Consider the following 26,937-nt stretch of genomic DNA (forward strand, 5'->3'; position numbering starts at 1 on the left):
CTCTGCAGTGGTTTCCTCCCTTTCTGTCCCTTTTACCCTCAGCTGTCCCTCAGCCTTGCCTCAGTACAGCACTGATTCTTGCCTTAAATCTGGCACCCAAAGGCCTAACATTCTAAATTTACATGTCAGAGATAAAATCTGATCACCTGAGCCCAACCTCATCTCTGAGCCGAGAGACCTGTGGTCACTGGGTGGGTTGGCGACACAGAATAGAAAAGCCTGCCCGTCTTGTCCCATCATGTCACCCTGGACTGCTGGCACAGGACTGTATTAAGGAAGGGAAGGTGGAAGGGAGGTGCTCATTTCTACAGCGGCAGGATCAGGCCTTTGCTCTTCCCACTCTACCAGCCTGTGAGTCCGACTATGTGCTCATAATCATTGGAGTTCCACAATGCTCAATAAAACACCTAGAAATGACAGGTGCTGATCCACTGTTAGTTGGTGTGATGACCTTGGAATGACTAGACTACCATTGGCCGTTCGTGGACATTCCCTAACCTTTGCACCAAAAGCCAGCTTTTAGCTGAGTGCATCTAAGACCTGCTTGAGCCAATCTCTAGACAGAGACAGAAGGGAACAGGGAGAAGGAGAAGGCAGAGTTTTCAGATACTTAATTAAGTTCCAGGAACAGCATTGTGACCTTGAAGAAAAGGAAGAGAATACGGAAACGCAAGCCCATTCTGCTATTGTTATTCTTGTATGGTTGCCAAAGAAATCAGTAAAAACAAAGTTTTTCTTTAAAAAAGGTAGAGCTACCTGACCTGTGGTGGTGCAGTGGATAAAGCATTGACCTGGAAATGCTGAGGTCGCTGGTTCAAAACCCTGGGCTTGCCTGGTCAAGGCACATATGGGAATTGATGCTTCCAGCTCCTCCCGCCTTCTCTCTCTCTGTCTCTCCCTCTCCTCTCTAAAAATGAATAAATAAATAAATTTTTTTTAAAAAATTAAAAAAAAAAAAGGTAGAGCTGTATCAGGAGAGCGGAGAGTCAGATTCAAAGGTGAGACTTTTTCTCTGTCCTATCTTGAGGACTAACTGGATGAAGGCATGGTCCAGTGTTTGGAGAGCACTTCTGCTCCCAGAGCCCCAGAGACATGGGGCCAGTGAGCGAGAGAGTGGGTATGGATCATCAGACATCATGGGTTTTAGATATTCAGGGCTGTGTCATCTCTTTTTCACCTGCATCTCTAGAATATATCCTTCCCTTAAATACCTTTTTGTAGTGTTTGCTTATTATAATTCAGAGACTAGAAGAGCAAACTCACAGAGATTTCAGTTTTCTCTCTCTCTTTTTTTTTTCTCTTGCAGTTCTGATCTTCTTCCCTTCTCCTCCTTCCCACTCTGGGGACTCCCCAGAGAAATTCAGCTAGTTTGCTAGTCCAGTCGGCGCTGTAATTTGGGCTGGCAAACACTGCAGGGTTGTAAGCATCATCTAATGTTTTTCTCCTTTGCACCAGTCCCTCATCTATTTACTTATCACCTTGAATGTTTACAATCCAGTAAGAGGTCATATAAATTTATTAAACCTCTCCGGGTTCTCTTTCTTTCTTTCCTTTTAAAAAGATGTTATTTTAAGTTATCCTTCCCATTTCCTCTGATTTTCTGAATAGTTCCTCAGGGCTCTCATTATTTGGGTCTCCCAGTGACTTAATCTTCTCTACAGCAGAGTGCTTAGAATTTCTTCAGCTTCAACTGGCACATTAATCACTTGCCTAGCCTTCCAGGGTTTAGGGTAGAGCCTTTTCAATGCAGCTGCTGCCTACGTCGCTGCCAAGGCAAAGAAACCACATCTAGGCACCTCTGTTGAAAGCAATCTGCCCCCTACCAACAGCTCTGCTTCGTGGTCACAGCAGAGCAAGCCCGGTGGGAGCTGAGGGATATTGGCAGCAAGAGGACGAGCAGCAGTGCGGACTCCATCCAAGGTGGAGACATCTTTTTGATAGCTTCTACCTCCAGGCTATGCCCAGGAAGACACATGTCAGAGTCTGCACACAGTGCACCCGCTCCCCCTTGCACACCACCCTGGGGCGAACTCTAATTATCAGTCTCTGGTGGTTCAGCTGGAAAGCCTGCAGATTAATTTCTTTCTATATGCCTTTCTCTGATTTCTTTCAATGGTGTTTCTCTTTTCTATCTCCTCTGTTTTCTGGCCTCCTATACATTTTCTTCTTTCCTCTTCTTGTGTGTAGATATGAACTTGGAGCCCTCATTCATACTATTTGCTTAGTTATAGTAAAACAGAGATCTTTCTATTCTTTAGGGGTGAGCTCTTTCTAGGGAAAATCTTCCCAGAGCATATAAGAAAGTTCTTATAGGTGTTCCAAATGGTTCTTATAGGTGTTCCAAATGACTTGAAGTATGTCTCATTTGTAAGCGTTGCTGATTTCAACTTTGAAGACAGGATTTCTGTTAGGTTCATGATGTACTTCCCACAGTTTCCAGAACAATGTCTTACATATAGTAAGCATTGGAGTAGTAATTATAAAATACATGAATATAGAGTAAGTAGGAAGAGACATCATCTGTAGAGTAACTAGAAAGAGACATGTCAAAGCCTGGGATATTTATCCATAAACATAGCAATGTGTGACCTATCGGGTGCTATCAAGCTCCATTATGCAGTACTACTCAGCACAGTAGGTACTACATTCATGTTGACTCCAAGGTGACCTCATCCTTGAAATCTTTGACTCGGACAGCTCTTCTCAATCGCGTCTTCTGTAATCAGAATATGTCAGGGTAGAGACGTATTTGAATTGAAGTCTCCATGGTTCAAATCAGTAACTGGTGTTGACTACATCACCTAATGAGAAAGTAGACTCTTTATTGAATCATGTTTAGAATGACAGTGAAATGGAATGAAGACCAAGGATAAGAAACAGCCTTTCAGATAATAGGAACTTATTTGAAATTAATCCTTAAATAACTCCCCACTCCTTTCTCTGTTATTGGAACAAACCTTTCAAATGAAGACACTAACTAATTGTATCAGTTATATCAATGGCACTCATTTATGCATTTCATTCTAAGGTAAATCTATAAGTTCATATGTCTTCATTAGAATCACCTTATTCCTTAATTATTTTCAGTGCTTTCCTTTTGGGAAAAGGAATTTAGATGGCAGTTTAAAGTATTTTCTGTAATATATAAATATATTTTTTTCATCAATTCCTCTGTGGTAGACACACCACTGGGCCTTCTTGATGCCCCTTCATAGAAAGACTCGCTGCCCAGTTGTGTGGAGTGAAGTCAGCAGTCAGTATACGGGAGTCATATGGTAAAACTTTGGGGCGTTATTTGGTTCTCCCTTTTACTTCAGGGGTACTGTCCCCATCCAATCACACATCGAGGCAGAGTAAGATTGTTCTAACAGAAAAGCTAAGAGAAATATTCAATTAGATTTTGAGTTTTAAAACTCAATATAATAATTTTGGGAGTGAAGTAAGGCTTTGGAATTTACACAATAAATATAGAAGAATATCTTCCAGAATATTTTCTTCTCAAGGTTTTTGGCCGCAAAGACTGTATGAAACACATACTCAAAGTGGTATCTTGTGAAGAGAGTAGCATCACGTACATTAGGAATCTGTTAAAAGTACTAAGTGCCTGTCTCCCTAAGTGGGAAAGCAGCAGACTTCTCTCACATCCCAGGGGCAGACAGAAGCTTGCCCACAGAAGGAATTCAAACTCTAAAGGGTCTTGTTGTCTTGATAAGATGCCTTAACTATCCAAGTAAGTATGGCACCTTGTGGGCCAAAGGCCAAATGAAACTGGCTCAGAGGATATCATCACAGGGAATTTCTGGCCATCTCTACAGATACCAATGATGACAGAAGCAGGTTGTCAAAGCCAGATATTAACACCAGAAAACCAAAGATTGGACCCTCCCACTCTGATACTATAGTTTTGCATAAACCTTCATTGAACTGTAAGAGTGTATCAAGGAGAGTGACAGCGAGGGTGGGGGAGAAAGAAAAGCTTGAATTGTTGAGTTTAAATCCAAATTGATGAATAAACTGTCACATTGACTTATTTTTTTCCTTTTGTGAGCGAATTTATTAAAGCTGGGGACAGAGAAACAGGAAAGGGTCCAGTCAGAAGAAGCAACAGGAGAGGGCGTAGGCGGAGCTGCCTCGACTCTAGAAACTTCATGGGGAAGAGGTGAGTCTACACTGAGAAGTCCGAGAAGACGGGGCCTTGGAGACAGGTGCAGGGCTTTAGCCCCAGGTGAGCTGCCACTGCCCAAGCACCCTTGTTGCAAGTCTCACGGGGACCTTTAGTGTTTAGGAGGTGCACACCTGCGAGAGACACTGAGTCCTTTGTTTTGAAGGATTTTAAAGACTGGGAGTTTAGGGGAGGATTTCAATAGAATACGCATCAGCTCTTTCTGGTGTGTCCTTTCAATGTATGGTCTTTACTGATTGGTCAGCGCCAGAGCAGGGGTTTATTAGTCATCAAAGCTGGTTCTGGCAGCACCCACCTTGTTTTGTTGCTTTTCTGGGCCTGGAGTTGAAATACAACCACAGCCTAGATGTCATCTCTAGAGAGGTGGCCTTCTGTTCTGACTGTAAATTGCTCGGCCTGTTTGTTCAGCATCTATCTCAGTCTCCCCGTTCTGCTTGCCAGGGAATTTTCCTAGCTTCACAGTCCATCCCTGAAAAGTTTTAGGGGTGATGAGGGAGGAGAGTCAGTTTTCAGTTTACTGCTCCCTGCTGACAAGGGTTGTGGTCCCTGCCTGTGTAGGTATGGAAGTCTCTCCTTGCCTGACCTGCGGGGGACAAGGGAAAGGGATCTGAGATTGGAACAGAGAGGCTGTTCGCTGATTCAAAGTCTGGACGGGCCGGAATCTTGAAGCATCACCATATTGTTACGGAATGATTGAATCCTAGAGATGACAAATTTGACAGGAAGGTTAAACAGGTGTGGCCTAACATGAGAAGGAGAATGATAGTAACTAAAGGTCTGAGGACAGGTAAGAACCAGGTGATAGAAGGAGGGACCAACTTTGCAGTTTCCCAAATTAAAACAGCAGAAGGACTTCCCTGCATGCAGGTGTGTCTTCAGTAATGACAGTTATGTTCTTATTATACAAGATGGGCATGCAGTTTAGAAACAAGGTGTGATTTTTCTATATCTATAAACAAATATAATAAATATATATATTTATGTCATAAATATATAAAATAAAATGCATTTTTACATTTGGATTTGAGATGTATGAAAATTATACCCACTGCATTTGATTTTCTAATGTCTTCTTTGTTTTTTTGTTGTTGTTGTTTCAAGAGAAATCAAAATAAATCCTAGAGAGTAAAAGAGAGAAAAAATTTGTGCTGAAGAAGATATAGGAAAGAATTTATAAAAGACATCGGAGATGAGGAGATAAAGTAAACATGGGGGAAGAAACTTACTTTAAAGGGAACATACAGACGAATTCTTATTTTGGTCAGAACGCAGTTTCCCCGGCAGAAATGTCTAACATACAGGTATTGAATGACAACTCGCATTCATTATTATTATCTGTCCTCTAAGTTCCATGGTGTTCTGTTAAACTATTCTACATTTGTAATCTGGAGTACTTCAGCATGTGTAAGTTAAATGTTTTGAGGAACTGGGTACCAGGTTAGCTAAAGAGATGTCATTAAAGAAGAGAGAGAGAAAAAAGGGTGGGGCTAAGGAGAGAGGGAGGGAGAGAAGGTGGAAATTTAAAAGAAGGAAGGAAAGAAAAAAGATATAGAAAAGAGGAGGTGGGAAAAAGGGAAGAAGGAAGATGGAAAGAAAGAAACAGGAAAAATGGTAACTCCTCTAGAGACGTTAATTTGGGAAAGTTATTCTTGAAAAAACAAAAAATAAAAAATGGCCAATATACTTGATAAAGATGGTTTTCTCTTACCAAATCTTTTTTTTCCCCCCACATCTCCTTCCCACAGTGTCAGTTCAAAAGTGCTTCTGAGACCTAGTTTGGTAAAATCAATACAGTTCAGTCAATCCTATTTCAAGTGACTGAATAGCACATGTTCTCCCTGTAATAAAGTGCGTTATCTTCGGAATGAGATGAGTGAGGCTGAAGTCTTGGGAAGAGATGAGAAGCGCTAATGCACTGCAGCGTTTAAACAAATCAATGTACCACTCTACCTTGAAAGCCACCAAACAAACATTTGATACCCAGCAGGCCCAGCACTTAAAGTAGCTGCAGGCAGCCACCAGGCAGCCATTTATTTCCATTCCTTGATACATTTGGAACATCATTAGCAGCAGGGAAACATGACGGCGACAAGGAGGCCGGATCCACATCTGTCTAGGTAACGGTGAGAGCTAATCTGTTCGGAATACTGGGGAGCTGCTTAGAATTTCACTTGTGCTGATGGCACTACCCTGGCCAGATTGATTGTAAACATTGCCAGAGGGGTTGACTCAGCTTTGTCTGTCTTAATGAGAAAACTTCTATTTATTTATTTATTTTTTTCCCTAAAGAGAACTAGCAGTCTCTTTAGGAAATTTAGTTCATGCTTTTTCCGAGTCATTTATTCTTCTCATGAAAAATGGGATGCCACTAAAACAAACCTTACAAGACAACCCACAAAGAGACAGACTAAACAATGTCCTAACGTTTCTTCCACAAGTACTTAAATGTACCTTTTTTTTTTTTTTTTTTTGCTTCCTCAAAAGATAAATATGTAGGGTAAATAATCAACCAAGGTCTCTATTTTCTCTTTTGCTTTCAGAATGTGTTTTCTAGTTGGGTACATATTTTTAGCAGCTGTCAGAGTGAATTTATTACCAAAGATATCTACATTCTTTTCATGTGTAATCCAGAAAGAAAAGTCCCGGGGATGGGATTTATTTCAGTTTTTGAAGACCAAATGTCTAGCGTGATTAGAATGCAAAAATAGAGTTGACAGTATGAAATCTCCAACTGTCACCAATTATGCAGTAATGAGTAAAAGCAGATTGCCCTAGACTGTACCACTTGCAACTTCCATTCAGCCTCATAGCCATGAACTACAGTCAGAGAGAAAACTAGCTTGTCTGAAATTACATATCCATGTAGTTGAAGAATAAACATGCAGTGCATTTATTTTAGGGAAAAAGTAAGGCAATAGTTTGTTGCTATAGTGCATATTTAATATATATATATATATATATATATATATATATATATATATGAACAAACCAAAAATCACAGTTCCTAAAGTTCAATGAAAAAAACACATAAAACAGTTAAAGAAAAATATACATATAATAAAGAGAATACTAATATCCACTCCCTTGGGAATCTGAGAAGACTCCCTTATCATTACTGAGGGTAACAGTGTAGGACATACTCACAATATGGATAATGGATTGATTCCACAGTAAAATGTTTCATGACTCAACGATCATGGGGCTAAAATAATTTTATGCATATCAAAATTAAATGTAACATGGGGCCTATACACACACACGCTCCTAGATTTATAATAGCTATTGAGTTTCTATAAAGCTACATCACAAATAGACTGATAAATTACTTATGAAAGTATCTAGTCTGAATATGTTTAAAAGATATAGATTTATTGAATGAAAACATTGAAAACAACACCCCAGGTATATCTCCTAGAATGTCCATGGACATTTAGACAGTCTGAAAAAACAGATTCATGGAACATATAAAATAATTTTAGGGGAAAAAAAGCTCACAAAATGAAACATAACCTTAAGTTAATAGGCTGATAGTGTAATAAATAGTTATGTCAAATAACCTTCCTGAAATTTCCGTTAATATCAACAGCATAGTCATTTAGATGAGGAGTCAGCCATCTTTGATTTGTGGACCAAATCTAGCCTACCACCTGTTTCGGTAAATTTCATTGAAACCCAGTCATGTCCATTCTCTTACTTTTCCTCTGTGGCTGTTTCCATGCTACAAAAGCAGAGATGAGCCATTGCCACAGAGATGGTTTGGCCCACAAAGTAGAAAATATTTACAATGTGACTCCTTACAGAAAAAGTCTATCAAGTCCTGGTTTAGATAGGCTGGGGAGCCAGTTTGCATGGATTAAAACCCTAGTACAGATACGTGCACTAAGTCATGGTATAATTTATTTTGTACTTTTTTGATCCATAATGCCCCATTAAATTTAATTTTCTAAATAAAATAAATACATACATACATACATACATACATACATACATTCATACTAGTGCATTTAGTGACCAGTGGGGATGGAAGCTTGGATAATTCACTTCGGTAAAAGTCTTCATCAATAAAACCCTTCGTGTGGTTGCTGTGAGAGTTAAACTTTGAAAAAGCACACAAACGTTGGAGTGGGGTTGTCGTGGAAGGAACACGTTGCTGTTACTGAACCTGCTGGGAGGTGCGTCCTTGCTGCAGCGAGCGTGGCAGCTCGCAAACACCAATCCACTCGAGCCAGCCTGTTCACGAATTAGCTCAGTGAATTATATCAGTACCATTTAAAAGGCAAGACTAGGGATGACATGTTGGACTCTGAAGTGAAAAGATGCAGTGCTGTAGCTCTCCATTTCATTTATGTGCGCTTTTTAGATGATATCAGGTAGTCCAATGTTTACCAGCTGTAATAAGAACAACAGGTTCAATTCAATAGAAGAATACCAGATATTAATTCCCTGCCTACATTACCCTTAAATTACTAGATGGTTCTTCTTTGACTCCCTCCCGCTTTGTGGTTTTATTCTTTATTCTGTTTTATTATTATTATAGCCCAGAACGACATTACTTACAATAAGTGGTACATATATAAAATGTACTGTTTGATAAGTTTGGACAGGCTGAAGAATCCACCACAGCAGTTAAAGTACTAAACATTTCTGTCGCCCGCAAATGTTTCCTCTTGCTCCTTGTCTGTCCATCCTTACACAACTTTCAGCCCTAACAGCAGCCATCTTTTTTCTCTCATTTTAAACTGGTTGGTACTTTCCAGAAATTTACATAAATGGAAACAAGCAACATATACTCTTTTTGAAAATTTTTATTTATTTATTTATTCTCCTTTTCTTAATGAGAAGAGGGGAGATAGGCTCCCACATGTGCCCTGACTGAGAGCCACCAAGTGGTGCCCATCTGGGGCCAGTGTTCTGCCTGTCTGGAGCCATGCTTGCAACCGAGCTATTTTTAGTGCCTGAGGTGGAGTGCCTGGGGATGATGCACTCAAACCAATCCTCAGTGCCTGAGGATGATGCACTCAAACCAATCCTCAGTGCCTGGGGATGATGCACTCAAACCAATCGAGCCATGGCTGTGGGAGGGAAGAGAGAGAAAGAGAGAGAAAGTGGAGGGGGGAGGTGTGAAGAAACAGATGGCAGCTTCTCCTGTGTGCCCTGACTGGGAATTGAACCGGGGACATCCACTGCTGGATCAACGCTCTACCACTGAGCCAACCAGCCAGGGCTGCTATATATACTCCTGTGTCTGACTTCTTTCACTTTGCATAATGGTTTTGATTCATTTATGTTGTTGTGTGTGTTTGTAGTTAATTTGTTTTATTGCCAAGTTGTATTTATACCATATTTTCTGGATCCATTTGCCTGTTGATTGGTCTTCGGGTTGTTGGCCTTTTGTGGCTATTACAATTCAGGCTGTTACAAACATTTTTTATAAGTCTTTATCTAAAACTTATAGTCTCATTTCCCTTGGATAAATATAGGTCATACAGTGGTATATGTTTAACATTTTAAGAAACTGCCAAACTATTGTACTTTCCAAAGCGGTTGTACCAGTTTATATTCCTAGAATCTGTATATGAGATTTTCAGTTGTTCCACATCTTTGCAAACACTGGTATGTCCTTGCTCTGTGATTTGAGCCGTTATAATGGTTGTTCAGTGGTAGTTCATGGTAGTTCTAATTTGCCTTTCCATAATGGTTAATAGTGCTAAACATTTAATATATACTGGGAAGTCCTTATGTTTTCTTAGCAATTGTCATAAAGATAACATTTAGTTCCATGAAACATTTAGAATTTGTCAGCTTCCTCTTAATTTCTCATAATTACTTTAAACTTGTAGTGAACAATAAAAATTTATTTTTTTGCATACTAAAATATTGTTTGGATATTATTTAGATGAGTGTCACCATGATGCAAAGAGATAGTGAGTTTATAATGAAATATACCCCCCCACAAAAAAAAGCTATGGCATATATAAGAAATGATTTTATAGTATTATTGTTTTAAGATATTTGGAAGTTGAAACCTATATATAATTTGTAGAAAAGGTTGACATACTATATATATATATCTCTCTACCACTTACATTTATCTAATTTTTTACAAATCTTTAAAGACTAGAGTCAAAAGGAGAATAAAGCTAAAAAGCATATTTTAGCATTTCAAGGTAGTAAATAACACAGCTTTTCTATTCCAAGTTTCTTGGTGATGTTGTTGGTGAGGAGAGAGAGAGAGAGAGAGATAGATTTGGTGACTTTGAAATTTTTCATGGGCTAAATACTTGGCTATTCAGGCTTCCCAGACTAACAGCATCAATATCTCCTGGGAGATCTTTAAGATGCAGGATCTCAGGACCTTGCCCCTAACCTCACCTACTGGATCAGACTCTGCAGCTTTATAAGATTATCTAGGGGTGTACATCCAGGTTAAAGACTGAGAAGCACAGCAGTCAATCAGTTGTCCCTGTGCTCAAAATGTAAGAATGAAAATTTTCTCTTTTAACCATTGCTTTTCAAGCTTCAGTGATTAGGAAAAAATACCAACCAGGCCTCAATCCCCCATCCTATGTGAGAGGTGATTTGTCTTCTTTTCTGTAGATTCAGGAAAGGCCAAACCTGGAAGTTACTGTGAATAGTGCATTTTCGATTCATTTCGCCCTGGAGCGTCTGGCTCTCCTCCCCCCCCCCCCCCCCCCCCCGCCCCCTCACCTAACTTTGAAGCTCTACATTTGCTCTTTGATGAATTAGCCATGTCACTTAGAGCTTTACAGCCAGAGCCCTCCCCAGACACTGCTTCAAATGCCTGATCGTTTCGTTTTGGTCCTGAATTGTAAGTTTTAATGTATATCCGCCCCAGCTATCCTGGGTCAGCCTTTGCCTTCTCCCCACCCACTGGGCGCCTCGTAGCACGCTGCTATTAAGCATTATATGAACTTCCCTTGTTTTGATCTCTGGCCTCCTTACTTCACCTTAAACTGCTAAAGCAGACACTTGAATGTCTCTACCCCATTCCAGACCGCATTACTTCTCCCTATATTGTTATTTGCTCTCTATCCTTGACACTGCTCACCTCTGTTTTGCCCTCTCAGCAATTCTTGCTACTTTGTGGCATGTTCCTCCTTCCCGGTCATTCACATATAAAGTGGGAAAAAATTGGCCTTAATGTTGACCCTTGTGGTTCTCTGTTTCCCAGTCTTGCGACTCCCGAATGGTTTCCACACCCAAATGCTCTTTTTATAACAAATAATCCAACTCTATCTGTACTTAAGTATGCGAAAAGAAGGGGTTGGACTCTACTGCTTTTAACTATAAAAGCATGATTTAGCCAGGCTTTTTGAATTTAATGAAGTGCAGCCCATAAAAGACTGTGCTTGGCCATTGTGCTGGGGAAGCAGGAGGCCGGGCCCACAGGGCCGGAGAGAGGGCCAGCACGGGGTAGAAAGCCGTGAACGCACTTGGCGTTGGCCCGTCTGTGGGCCATTTGGTACTGGTCCGCAGAGAAAGAATAAATAACTTACATTATTTCCATTTTATTTATATTTAAGTCTGAACGATGTTTTATTTTTAAAAAATGACCGGATTCCCTCTGTTACATCCGTCCAAGACTCACTTTTGACGCTTGTTTCAGTCACGTGATACATTTATCCATCCCACTGTAAAGGCCGGTCCGTGAAAATATTTTCTGACATTAAACTGGTCCGTGACCCAAAAAAGGTTGGGGACCACTGCTTTAACTGACTGAGCTAACTGGCCAGGGCAATATATCTGGTTTTTAATTTCAGCTCAGCCATCAAAATGTCCTCTGACTCAGAGAGTAACTTATGTGTTTTGACCTCAGTGTTCTCCTCTAAAAACAGGGGCTGATATCACATTCAAAAGAAACTGTCATTTGTAAGATAAAGCAGAATAACTGAAAAAACAGGTAGCACATGTCTGACTATAATAGAGATGAGAAAATGGCAAATGCATTTTGTAAGGTCAGTAGCCACAGCCACCATCACAGCCGCCTGGCCCGTGCAGATTTCCATTTGATTCAGACAGATGGTAATGAAACAGGGAGCCAAGGACTGGTGGGCCATTAGTTTTAATCCTAGCTTGCACCCAGTGGGCAAGAAATACACACAGTGGATAAAAACTTCCTTTTCCATTCAGGGCTCCCAAAGCCACTGACTTATCTGAGTTTCCTAGAATCAAAGGTTTCTAGCTCACCAGCCTCATTCATCTCTGTTCCCCATCTCCTTCTCTCTGCACAAACTCTGCACAAACTGGCTTCTCCTTCAGCACTCCACCATCTTGGCTGCTTCTCCTCTCTTCCACGTGGCCTTTCTCTGCTTTCTTCCAGCATGGGCTCCTCTGCCCCATTTTCTAGTGTAGAAATCAAAACCTTTAATCCAATAGACAAACAAGGAAGTCTCTGATACAAAGTCACTTATCCGAGGCATAATGGGATTCCTCATGAGAGTGCACCACCCCACATCATGCATAGTCAAGGGTGTGGGGAAAAGCTTAGTGTTGAGAAGATCTTAGTATTAAAAGGGTGGGAAAAGCTTAGTCTTTTTTTTTTTTTTTGTATTTTTCTGAAGCCGGAAACGGGGCGAGACAGTCAGACAGACTCCCGCATGCGCCCAACCGGGATCCACCTGGCATGCCCACCAGGGGCGATGCTCTGCCCACCAGGGGGGGGTGCTCTGCCCCTCTGGGGCGTCGCTCTGCCATGACCAGAGCCACTCTAGCGCCTGGGGCAGAGGCGAAGGAGCCATCCCCAGCGCCCGGGCCATCTTTGTGGAGCCTCGCTGCAGGAGGGGAAGAGAGAGACAGAGAGGAAGGAGGGGGGATGGAGAAGCAAATGGGCACTTCTCCTATGTGCCCTGGCCGGGAATCGAACCCGGGTCCCCCGCACGACAGGCCGATGCTCTACCGCTGAGCCAACTGGCCAGGGCCAAGGCTTAGTCTTAAAATTAAGCCTTAGGCTATAATGAGCCTGCCTGCTTACAGCCTATCCCCCACACCCAATGCAAACTATAAGCGAGTAAACATACATATCATATTTACAAACTTACTTGACCAACACATTTGTTTTTACTTTTAATACATTATAATTTTCATTATACAAAAGAATATTTAGAACAGGAAGGAACTTTTTTAAAATACATAATTTAAATCCCTGATTTTATAGAGGTGGATATTGAAATGGATATTCAGTTTTACAAATCACATGGTTCTAGTTCATGACACTACCTACATCACAAGGAAACCAGTATACATAATATCAATCTGTCTGGGTTCAGATCCCAGCTCTGTATCTTACTAATTGTCGTCCTAGAAGCACGTTATTTAAACTCCTTGTGCCTTTTATATAACATCTCTAAAATGGGGGTAATAGCATAAAATAACTCAAAAGGTTGGGAGGACTGAATAGTCCATTCATAGCAAACATTTAGAATAATGCTTCATATGTTATCTAAAAATATTAATCATTATTTCCCTTAAAATCCATTGATTAGCAGGAAATTTTCTTTATCCATTTTTCTTGATTTCTCAATATAATGTATCAAGTTTTAACTTTGTGCATTCTTATGTTGGATAAGAAAATTCACACAAAAGAACTGAAAAGAGCCTCTATTTTCTACTAAAGATTTTGTCATAGAGTTGGAGAAAAGACTTGGGAAAAAAATGATTTAAGATCGTTATACCACAGCCTGACCAGGCGGTGGTGCAGTGGATAGAGTGTTGGACTGGGATGTGGAGGACCCAGGTTCAAAACCCTGAGGTTGCCAGCTTGAGTATGGGCTCATATGGTTTGAGCAAAGCTCATCAGCTTGAGCCCAAGGTTCTGACTTGAGCTGGGGGTCACTCAGTCTGCTGTGATCCCCCCCGCACCCCCCCCATCAAAGCATATATGAGAAAGCAATCAATGAACAACTAAGGTGTCGCAACAAAAAATTGATGATTCTCATGTCTCTCCCTTCCTGTCTGTCTGTCCCTATCTATCCCTCTCTGTCTTTCTCTGTCTCTGTCACACACACACACACACAAAAGATCATTATAACACATGGAAAAAATGATTTAAGAACATTATACAATAATATACACTCACTCTCAGGATGGATATTTTGTAAATTGACATGCTTCCAATTCAGAATAATGCTAATGTTCAGTAAACAGATTGAGAATATGCCTTTTTTTCTAAAGAGAAAAGATGAGTTTTAGAAAAGCATTTGAAAGAGACATGAGGCACGGATAAATTGACACCATTCCAGATGAGGATATGACGACTGTGAAAGCACAGGAAGAGGAAGGCAGTATGTGTGAGTCTCTGAGATTTTTGCGAAGTTCTGTGGTTATATAATTTATTGATAACTGCTCCAGTGTAGCCCAGGCAAATCAATTATGAAATAACTGGTCCTATGCCAATGCCATACCAGGTGTGAAACTACACAGATTATTAGACATATTCACATATTTAGTTTCTTCCTCATGAAAATAATTCACGATTCCTGAATAGAATTTCAGGGGCATAAAACTTGCTTTATACTTTTTAAACAACCTAAGGCAACTGAAAGATATGTTTTCAGGAAATAATTAGTCAGATTCATTAGTGTTAGACTTTTACTAAAAAAAAATTAAAGAAAAGAAAAGACCTATATTTAGTAGAACATATAATAAAACATGACCTTAAATTTGGGGGGATAAATGAGAGAAAATTACATAAACTTTAAAAAGATTCTATAGATGAAAACATATAGATATTCATTAAATTTTATTATTTTATTGAGGCAAAAACACTTAGTATGAGATCTTCCCAATTCATACATTTTAAGAGTACTTTACATTATTGTTGACTACAGGTACAATGTACAGTCTATCGCTTGAGCTTATTAATCTTATTTACCTGAAACTTTATGCCCTCGATTATTAGCAAATCCCCACCCCAGTGCCTCCCATCCAACCACCATTCTACTCTTTGATTCTATGAGTTTGACTATTTTAGATATCTTTTATTCTGTCCCATCAGTGAATTGTCAGTGGTGTGCTACAAGAATTACTTTTAATATAATACCTGACTATTTAGTCAGGGGCACTGACCTCTTTTCCCTCTGACTGTCAAACAGAAAAAGGAAAATAATAACAGCCAACACAACAGTAGCAGTCCTGCATGAATCAATCGAAATTATACTTTATTTTTGGCAAACAATCTTTTCTTTCTTATCCCAGGCAGCTAGACTGTGCAGGACCCATCAGAGCTTCAGGACTGATAAAAAAGACACTCATTATATAGGTAGCCATGAAGAAGTGGGGTGCTGAACACACAGGTCAACTCTCCCTCTCCAAGGAGGGTCTCTGAGCTGGAATGTATCGTTTGCTCACTCTGTGCTGAGCAGGGGGAGGAGGATCTATGGCTGCACCCGGCCAACCCACCATCTCTGCTCTTCTCTGAGCCCCTAGAGTCTGCCAGAATTATCAGAGTTTCAGGACTGCCAGTTCTTCGTCAGCCCCAGAGAAATCTGGGCACTGGATGCATTGATCAATTCTTTGCCTCTCCAGAGGTCACCTGAGAGCTGGGAGTGTCCATCTGCTTGCTCTGTGCTGAGCAGAGGTGAGGAGGACCTGTGGCCCTTCCAGCCTCGGTCACTGTCTCCCTGTTCCCCTGGGAGACCAGGTCTGACAGACCTCTCAGGGTCTCAAGACTGGTAAGACAGAAAAGTGGGGCACTGCCTCACAAACCAATACCCTTCCCTCCCTAGGTGAACCTAAGAGTGGAGGAGTCACCTCCTGGTCACACGGCGCTGCGCTGGAGGCGGGGACTCGGGCAAGAGCACACCCTGGCTCTCCTTTCAGCTCCAGTGACTCTGCTTTTGCATTCTCCTGGGCTGCTGGTGCCTTTTGATTCATTTCTGGATTTCTTTCAAAGGAAATTTGCCAATGAATTATTGCTTATTTGGGGTGTTTGTGGGAGGGAGGATGCTTCAGAGCCTCCCACTGTGCTGTCTTGTTGATGCCACCCTCCTCCAGATATTCCAGAAACCTAAAAACATACGCATTTGGACTGAAATCTCCCAGTTATTAAATTTCTTCCTACGCGTATGTAAGTGTGCACCTGTCGGGGCATATGTTCACGTGTGCGTGCCTTACAGGAACCTCTGCCATGATAGGCACACACAACAATTTCCATGATATACGACCGTGTCACTTTGCTCAGGAGTTCCTTAAAGATATTCCCTTTGTGACCTGGTTTGTTTATTACTTCAACACCATTTTGAAGAATAGAGCCTACCTCCCCCCCAATCCACACTGTTTGAATTACATTCCCATCAACATTTTACACACAGTGTAATATTCAAGCAAAGGTTCCGCCTGGGAATGCTATGCCTCACAGTACATTGGGACTAAATTACCCATGTCGTTCATGCATGTCACGTTGCATTAAACAAGGAAGCAAATGGATGTAAAAAGGTAGCAACCGTGTGTGCCTTAATGCTAAGGATATTTGATAGTATACCACGATGTTCGATTTTATTGGCTGGGAGACAGTGCATATATTACAGGAGACTATTCAATCAGAGTTTTTAATATTTTGCATTCTACAAATGTCACTTTATAAAGGCAAACATTTATATCTTGTTTCTAGAAGGCCGGGTATTTAGAGCTGCGCCGTCAAACAGAGAACTGGAGCTGCCCGTCTTCTACTTTCTCTCTATAATTGTGTAAGCAAGAACAATATGTACGACATACCTATTGATGAAAGTCCATGACACTTACATAAAGCTTACTGATGCCAGTATTAATGTGCTCTCCCACAACTTTGTGTCTGAGAAAGTTCACAGACCTCCGCTACTTCTGTTCTCCGATGAGCAAATCACTAGAGTGCAACATATCAATACACGAATTGTATTTATTTGCGTCCCTTATGAGACAGTAGCTTAGCTTAGTAACTGAAATGTGTTCATGGTTTTCTAATTATGAAATGAACACACACACACCTTATAAAATTTTCAAAAGGTAAAGAAATATGATGTAATATTTTAAGCTTTGCACCCATCCTCTTTATTTTTATTTATTTTATTTATTCATTTTAGAGAAGAGAGAGAGAGAGAGAGAGAAGGGGGGAGGGAGCAGGAAGCATCAACTCCCATATGTGCCTTGACCAGGCAGGCCCAGGGTTTTGAACCGGCAACCTCAGCATTCCAGGTCAACGATTCATCCACTGCACCACCACAGGTCAGGCCATCCTCTTTTGAAATAGGAATTTCAGTCTGTGTACAGCTCTGATTTGAAGTGTATGGTTTCAGAGATACGAGTCTGGAGGATTTAATAGCATACTGGTGACCATCCTCGGAAGCCTAGAGGTGGCTGGGTGCCACAGCTACCCCTGGGACTTGTTGAGGCAGAGACTGTCCCTCCCTCTGCTCCTGCTGGAGAGAAAGAGAACATTCCAACCTCTGCCATTAGAACAGTTATCTGGACCAGGACAGTGACCTGGTGGTCAATATTTATTCCTAAATATTTTGTTAATTTCTAATTTCTTCTTTATACTCCTGGGCTGTCTCCTCAGAAAATGTAGACTTTCTCATGAGTATTTATCCTATTTCTATGACCTAACACTTCGGGCAAATTAAATGTGCTGTTGCGATGATGTCATCAATAAACTTGTCCTGTAGCCTAAGGCATAGCCTCATGATGTTTACACCCTTTCAGAAGAAGTCACTGATGTCTGAATGGTTGAGGGAAGAAACATACCAAAAATACATGCATATAGGACACTTTGAGTATGTCCACTTATTTGTCAATGGGTATTCGGGTTGTTTCCAGTTGGGACTGTTATAAGTAGAACTGCTATGAACATTCATGTTAAATTCTTTTCTTGTGTATGTGTATTTTTATTTCTCAGGTAAATATGAAAAATAGAATCATATGGTAGATCTTTTTATATATTTACAATAGCAATTATAAAGCATCCATTTGATAATTGAAATACCGAGGCCAATTCTAAATTTTGTTCAATAGACTATTTCCTCTCTTGGTTATGGATTGTGTTTTCTTATTTTTTCTCATATCTCATAACCTTTGATCCAATGCCAGTTATTATGGTTATTATGTATAAAAGAGAAGTGGAAGCTATGGTAAACAAAATTTACATCCTCTAAAGATCATACCACTTCTTCTGTCAAGCAATTAATGTAAGGAGTTGTTTCAATTTAGTCTGTGATTGATCTTTGCATGGAAGGTATTGATGTTTATGATAGATTCGCCATAGGTCCCCTATTAGTTGAGAGGGCAAAAATCATCTGCTTCACAGGGCCAGGGCCGAGACTTGGATCAGCAGAACAGTCTGTCCAGTTGGTCTGGCCTGCTCTCAGTCCTCAGACTACCCCTCCTCCCAGTGCCTCAGGGGAGTCTCTCTCGGGTTTCCTGTCCAATCAGCTGTGACCTGGTTCTCAGTGTAAGGCTCTAACTACTTGTCGCATTTCTCTTAGTTCTGTTTCCTGCCCACAGATGTCAGCGAGCTCTTGGTATATGTGCCTTTGGGTGTCTTCATGAGGTTTTCTGCCTGTTTCCAGGTGACAGATGGCCACTGTCTTGTCTTCTATGGGAGTGCTGGAGGGCTTGTAGGGTTCATCTCTATTCCTTGTCTGTCTGTCAGACTTCTGCTGACCCGACTCCAACTCTCCGATTCCCAAGAAGAGCTATATTACTTTTAAAAGAATGATGAACAATTGATAACAGATTGATTAGAAACATTTAAATAAGGTTTGGTAGATTGGTTATAAAGACGCAGCTCTGAAATAGAACAAAGATAATCTTCACTAAAATGGAAAGTCATTTTTGATATACTGTCTAGTATTAAAACCAGGTTCAGGTTGCTGAAAATATGTGTAGATGTATACATAACGTATGTAGATATGTGTACACCGTCTCTCTCTATCTGTGAAGTGCACACATGTACACTTCCACATATTTTATGCTTATATATATATGTATGCCTGAGTGCATCTGTATAATTTGTTTGTGTTTTTTTTTTAGTTTTGGGTTTTTTTTGTGTGTATATTTTTAGCAAGAGAGAGAGACAGACAGGGAGGGAGAGAGATGAGAAGCATCAACTCGTAGTTGTGGCACTTTAGTTGTTCATTGATTGCTTTCTCATATGTGCCTTGATTGGGGGCTCCAACTGAGCCAGTGATCCCTTGCCATTGACCTTGGGCTCAAGCCAGCGACCTTTGGGCTCAGGCCAGTGACTATGGGGTCATGTCTATGATCCCACACTCAAGCTGGTGACCCTGTGCTCACACTGGTGAGTCTATTCTGAAGCTGGTGACCTCGAGGTTTTGAACCTGAGTCCTCAGTGTCGCAGGTTGACTCTTTATCCACTGTGCCACAGCCTGGTCAGGCTGTTTGTATAATTTGTAAAATGTACATAGAGAAAATTTTGCCTGAATGGGCAATAAACTATCAACCTTGGTTACCTTTGAGGAAAGGCTGGGTTGTGGATAGGTCAAATGAAAGCAGTTTACATTATAAATGCTACGGTATTAACAATTGAAAAAAAAACCATTAGAGTATATTGATTAGTGGCATCATTTAAAAATAAATAAAATGATGAAAGAAATACTGTGCATTTAGTGACTATAAATATGACTTAATGGAACTACATAAAGCTACAAATAAATTGAAATAGTTATAAACAAAACTGGACCTGGCTTTTCATTCATAAAAGTGTGCATAAATACAAAGCAATAAGCAAAGAAGACGTTGCTGGGCTGTTTTAAACAGATGGAGTGACGTTAAAGCCACGAGGAGACACAGTTATTTGTCCCCCGGTTTGTTCACACTTTTCTATCAAGGAGAATAATTACCTTACTTGGAAGGTAAAACAAAGATTTGGAATGAAGGAACCTGAGCTTAAGTCAAAAGCTAAGAGAGTCCCTTGTTTTATTACAAGACTTTGTCACCTGTTCTGGGTTTACTATATCATAGGGAAGTAAAAGAATGTGAAATGATTACTAAAATTTGAAATTGAAATAAAAAACAGTATAGGAATCATTCAAACATTTTAAAAACCAGAAGAAAGCTTAAACATATAAATGGGAAAAGGCAGAGCTGATAAGCATGGAAAAATATACTGGAAATTAATATGTAACAGGATTTTAAAATATATAATTATAGTTGCTGTTAGAACTTACCTATAAGTTGATCAACAGAAACAAGCTAAGAATAACAACCTTCTAAAACTTGACACATTTGCTTTAAAATGTATGATATAAGGTTCATTTCACAAGAAGAAATACAGTATTGTAGTGATAAATGTTGCTTGATTTAAACTTGATAAATTTGAGTTATAAAGGTCCATCTAATCCTAACAGAATTAAACAACTAGGGTTTGAATGTCACAATATACCAGCTGCTGCTTTGCCACTTTTTAAAATATAGAATAAAATAGAAAACAAAGGACCACACTGTATTGACTGTCCTCAAACGTGTTAGAGGTAGTAAAACATTGGATAATATTTGCAAAAATGAAAATGCTATTTCACTGATAACAAGCTTGATATGCTGAGAAATTCTCTAAAATAGGAATGATTTGTGAAGCACACACTTTATTTATATCTAATATCACTCTGTATTTGAAGTTAATATAAGCCTTGAAGTTTAGCCTTAAAGATTTCACTTAAATATTCCATTAGAAAGATGAGTTCCATACTGGAATTGTAGGTGATTACGTCAAACTTTGGTATATCATTTAGAGCTATTCCTTAGAGATAAATATATCAGGAAAAGATCTATCCCAACAATCATTTTAACAATTAAACTTTGCTTTTTTATTGGACTGTTAAAATGAAATTAGATTATCCATACCTATAACAGTCTACAGAAAATTGCACTGTTGTAATCTGCTAATACTAGTAATTAGATTTCATTAATATGCACACTTGAGAATTTATGTATCTTCCATTAAAAAAAACAACAAAAAGGACAATGGGATTTTATTCCAGAATACCTGATTATAAGTGCTATTCCCTCATCAACCAGATGAGGAACCATGGAAAAATAATCTTTTTTATTTTCTCTTCAAGTATTTTCAGCTTCTCTATCTCTTTCTTTTCTCTCCTGCCAAATGTCTAAAATGGTTAATCCTTAGGCAAAAGACCATACTGTTTTATCCTTTATTAAAGCTTTTCTGGCACCTTGTAGGCAAATTCAGGTAGCTCATCCTCTGAATTCCCTTTGCTCAAAATCCACTCTATCATAAGAGTGGCCATCTTCAATTAGGCTGCGTAATTATTTGTCTCATGACTGGATTAAACACAATTTGATAATAACAATAATATCGTCTCACCTCTGTAGTTCTATGGCTTAACACAGGATCCGGCACATCATAGCTAACCATTTATTTATTCCAAACATATTTATTTATTTTATTTTATTTTTTTTAATAAATTTTTATTAATGGTAATGGGATGACATTAATAAATCAGGGTACATATATTCAAGGAAAACATGTCTAGGTTATTTTGTCATCAAATTATGTTGCAAACCCCTCGCCCAAAGTCAGATTGTCCTCCGTCACCCTCTATCTAGTTCTCTGTGCCCCTCCCCCTCCCCCTAACTCTCCCTCCCTCCCTCCCATGTCCTCCCTCCCCCCCCACCCTTGGTAACCACCACACTCTTGTCCATGTCTCTTAGTCTCATTTTTATGTTCCACCAATGTATGGAATCATGTAGTTCTTGTTTTTTTCTGATTTGCTTATTTCACTCCTTATAATGTTATCAAGATCCCACCATTTTGCTGTAAATGATCTGATGTCATCATTTCTTATGGCTGAGTAGTATTCCATAGTGTATATGTGCCACATCTTCTTTATCCAGTCTTCTATTGAAGGGCTTTTTGGTTGTTTCCATGTCTTGGCCACTGTGAACAGTGCTGCAATGAACATGGGGCTACATGTGTCTTCACGTATCAATGTTTCTGAGGTTTTGGGGTATATACCCAGTAGAGGGATTGCTGGGTCATAAGGTAGTTCTATTTGCAGTTTTTTGAGGAACCACCATACTTTCCTCCATAATGGTTGTACTACTTTACAGTCCCACCAACAGTGAATGAGGGTTCCTTTTTCTCCACAGCCTCTCCAACATTTGCTATTACCCGTCTTGTTGATAATAGCTAATCTAACAGGAGTGAGGTGGTATCTCATTGTAGTTTTGATTTGCATTTCTCTAATAACTAATGAAGCTGAGCATCTTTTCATATATCTGTTGGCCATTTGTATCTCTTCCTGGGAGAAGTGTCTGTTCATGTCCTCTTCCCATTTTTTTATTGGATTGCTTGTTTGTTTGTTGTTGAGTTTTATGAGTTCTTTGTAAATTTTGGATATTAGGCCCTTATCTGAGCTGTCGTTTGAAAATATCAGTTCCCATATAGTTGGCTGTCTGTTTATTTTGATATCAGTTTCTCTTGCTGAGCAAAAACTTTTAATTCTGATGTAGTCCCATTCATTTATCTTTGCCTTCACTTCTCTTGCCATTGGAGTCAAGTTCATAAAATGTTCTTTAAAACCCAGGTCCATGATTTTAGTACCTATGTCTTCTTATATGTACTTTATTGTTTCAGGTCTTATATTTAGGTCTTTGATCCATTTTGAATTAATTTTAGTACACGGGAACAGGCTGTAGTCGAGTTTCATTCTTTTGCATGTGGCTTTCCAGTTTTCCCAACACCATTTGTTGAAGAGGCTTTCTTTTCTCCATTGTGTGTTGTTGGCCCCTTTATCAAAGATTATTTGACCATATATATGTGGTTTTATTTCTGGGATTTCTATTCTGTTCCATTGGTCTGAGTGTCTATTTTTCTGCCAATACCATGCTGTTTTAATTATCATGGCCCTATAATATAGTTTAAAGTCAGGTATTGTAATGCCCCCAGCTTCATTCTTTTTCCTTAGGATTGTTTTGGCTATTCGGGGTTTTTTATAGTTCCATATAAATCTGATGATTTTTTGTTCCATTTCTTTAAAAAATCTCATAGGGATTTTGATGGGAATTGCATTAAATTTGTATACTGCTTTGGGTAATATGGCCATTTTGATTATATTTATTCTTCCTATCCAAGAACAAGGAATATTTTTCCATCTCATTGTATCTTTTTCGATTTCCCTTAACAATGCTTTGTAATTTTCATTATATAGGTCCTTTACGTTCTTTGTTATGTTTATTCCTAGGTATTTTATTTTTTTTGTTGCAATCGTGAAGGGGATTATTTTTTTGAGTTCGTTTTCTAATATTTCATTGTTGGCATATAGAAAGGCTATGGACTTTTGTATGTTAATTTTGTATCCTGCGACCTTACTGTATTGGTTTATTGTTTCTAATAATCTTTTTGTGGAGTCCTTCGGGTTTTCGATGTATAGGATCATATCATCAGCAAAAAGTGATAGCTTTACTTCTTCTTTTCCGATATGGATGCCTTTTATTTCTTTGTCTTGTCTGATTGCTCTGGCCAGAACTTCTAGCACCACGTTGAATAAGAGTGGAGAGAGTGGACAACCCTGTCTTGTTCCTGATTTAAGGTAGAAAGTCCTCAGTTTTATGCCGTTTAATAGGATGTTGGCTGATGGTTTATCATATATGGCCTTTATCATGTTGAGATATTTTCCTTCTATACCCATTTTGTTGAGAGTCTTAAACATAAAATTGTGTTGTATTTTATCAAAAGCCTTTTCTGCATCTATTGATAAGATCATGTGGTTTTTGTTCTTTGTTTTGTTGATATGGTGTATTACGTTAACCGTTTTGCGTATGTTGAACCATCCTTGAGATTCTGGGATGAATCCCACTTGATCATGATGTATTATTTTTTTAATATGTTGTTGTATTCGGTTTGCCAGTATTTTGTTTAGTATTTTAGCATCTGTATTCATTAGAGATATTGGTCTGTAGTTTTCTTTCTTTGTGCCATCCTTGCCAGGTTTTGGTATGAGGGTTATGTTGGCCTCATAAAATGTGTTTGGAAGTATTGCTTCTTCTTCAATTTTTTGGAAGACTTTGAGTAGAACAGGAACCAAGTCTTCTTTGAATGTTTGATAGAATTCACTAGTATAACCGTCTGGGCCTGGACTTTTATTTTTGGGGAGATTTTTAATAGTTTTTTCTATTTCCTCCCTGCTGATTGGTCTGTTTAGGCTTTCTGCTTCTTCATGACTCAGTCTAGGAAGGTTGTATTGTTCTAGGAATTTATCCATTTCTTCTAGGTTGTTGTATTTGGTGGCATATAATTTTTCATAGTATTCTACAATAATTCTTTGTATTTCTATGATGTCTGTGGTGATCTCTCCTCTTTCATTTTGGATTTTATTTATTTGAGTCCTGTGTCTTTTTTCCTTGGTGAGTCTTGCCAAGGGTTTGTCAATTTTGTTGATCTTTTCAAAGAACCAGCTCCTTGTTTTATTGATTTTTTCTATAGTTTTTCTGTTCTCTATTTCATTTATTTCTGCTCTGATTTTTATTATCTCCTTTCTTCGGCTGGTTTTGGGTTGTCTTTGTTCTTCTTTTTCTAGTTCCTTAAGGTGTGAAGTTAAGTGGTTTACTTCGGCTCTCTCTTGTTTGTTCATATAGGCCTGAAGTGATATGAACTTTCCTCTTATTACTGCTTTTGCTGCATCCCAGAGATTCTGATATGTCGTATTTTCATTTTCATTTGTCTGTATATATCTTTTGATTTCTGCGCTTATTTCTTCTTTGACCTATTCATTTTTTAGAAGTATGTTGTTTAGTTTCCACATTTTTGTGGGTTTTTCCCCCTCTTTTTTGCAGTTGAATTCTAGTTTCAGGGCTTTATGATCAGAAAATATGCTTGGTACAATTTCAATTTTTCTAAATTTGCTGATATTGTCTTTGTGGCCCAACATATGGTCAATTCTTGAGAATGTTCCATGTACACTAGAGAAAAATGTATACTCTGTCGCTTTGGGATGAAGTGTCCTGTAGATGTCTATCATATCCAGGTGTTCTAGTATTTCGTTTAAGGCCACTATATCTTTATTGATTCTCTGTTTGGATGACCGATCTAGAGCCGTCAGCGGTGTATTGAGGTCTCCAAGTATGATTGTATTTTTGTTAGTTTTTGTTTTAAGGTCAATAAGTAGTTGTCTTATATATTTTGGTGCTCCTTGGTTTGGTGCATATATATTAAGGATTGTTATGTCTTCTTGATTCAACTTCCCCTTAATCATTATGAAATGACCATTTTTGTCTCTGAGTACTTTTTCTGTCTTGTAGTCAGCATTATTAGATATGAGTATTGCTACACCTGCTTTTTTTTGGGTGTTGTTTGCTTGGAGTATTGTTTTCCAGCCTTTCACTTTGAATTTGTTTTTATCCTTGTTGCTTAGATGTGTTTCTTGTATGCAGCATATAGTTGGATTTTCTTTTTTAATCCATTCTGCTACTCGGTGTCTTTTTATTGGTAAGTTTAATCCATTTACATTTAGTGTAATTATTGACACTTGTGGGTTCCCTACTGCCATTTTATAAATTGCTTTCTGTTAGTTTTGTATCTAGTTTGATTCTTCTCTTTTGTTTTTCTATCATTTGTTTTTGTTTGTTTGTGTTCCATACTTCTTTCCTCTGTTGCTACCTTTTTTAAGTCAAGTGTTTTTGTGGTGGTTTTTTTAAGGGTGGTTACCATTAAGTAATGAAAAGGGTACCTACCATATTCATTGTAGTACCCTATCTTATAAGTATTTCTGCACTTCATCATCCTTTGCTACTGTTAATCTCCATCCTCTCCCCCCTTTTTTTCCTTTGTTGTCACAGTTTAAGTTTGGTTTTATTGTGTTCTTGGTGGAGCTGTTACTTGTGGTGTTGTTTTCTTTTGTTCTTTGAATCTGGTTGGAAAACCCCCCTTAGTATTTCCTGGAGTGGGGGCTTTCTGTTGATAAATTCTCTCATCTTTTCTGTATTTGTGAATGTTTTTATATCTCCTTCATACTTGAAGGATAGCTTTGATGGGTATAGTATTCTTGGCTGAAAGTTCCTCTCTTTCAGGGCTTTAAATATTGGGGTCCACTCTCTTCTAGCTTGTAGAGTTTCTGCTGAGAAATCTGATGATAATCTAATAGGCCTTCCTTTATATGTTGTACTCTTCTTTTCCCTGGCTGCCTTGAGAATTTTTTCTTTGTCATTGTTTTGTGTCATCTTTATTATGATGTGCCTTGGAGTGGGTTTGTTGGGGTTAAGAAAACTTGGTGTTCTGTTTGCTTCTTGAATTTGAGGCTTTAGTTCCTTCCACAGGCTTGGGAAGTTCTCGTCTATTATTTGGTTGAGTATATTCTCCATTCCATTTTCTTTCTCTTCTCCCTCTGATATACCTATTATTCTTATGTTATTCTTTCTGATGGAGTCAGACAATTCCTGTAGGGCTTTCTCATTTTTTATTATTTTTGAGTCTCTTTCTTCTTCTCTCTGTTGTGCCTCAAGTTCTTTGTCTTCTATTTCACTAATCCTATCTTCAATCTGGGCTGTTCTGTTAGCTAAGCTTGTTACCTCGTTTTTCAGCTCGTGAATTGAGTTTTTCATTTCTGTTTGATTTGTTTTTATAGTTTCAATTTCCTTGGTAATATATTCTTTGTGTTCATTGAGTTGTTTTCTGATCTCCCTATATTGCCTTTCTGTGTTTTCTTGTATATCTCTGAGTATTTTTAAGATTTCTAGTTTAAATTCCCTGTCATTTAGCTCCAAGTCTTCCAATATGTTAAGTCTTTTCT

At 38.9% G+C, this 26,937-nt stretch overlaps 1 non-coding gene across 1 annotated transcript; it reads right to left on the reverse strand.

The window, feature by feature from the left end:
- Positions 1-13,046: 13,046 nt before the first annotated feature.
- On the reverse strand, positions 13,047-13,122 carry TRNAD-GUC (transfer RNA aspartic acid (anticodon GUC)). The gene has a single exon. It is a non-coding gene; the product is annotated as a tRNA-Asp (tRNA).
- Positions 13,123-26,937: the final 13,815 nt, after the last annotated feature.

The sequence above is a fragment of the Saccopteryx bilineata genome, chromosome 2 (assembly GCF_036850765.1).
Source record: "Saccopteryx bilineata isolate mSacBil1 chromosome 2, mSacBil1_pri_phased_curated, whole genome shotgun sequence".
Taxonomy (NCBI): Eukaryota; Metazoa; Chordata; class Mammalia; order Chiroptera; family Emballonuridae; genus Saccopteryx; species Saccopteryx bilineata.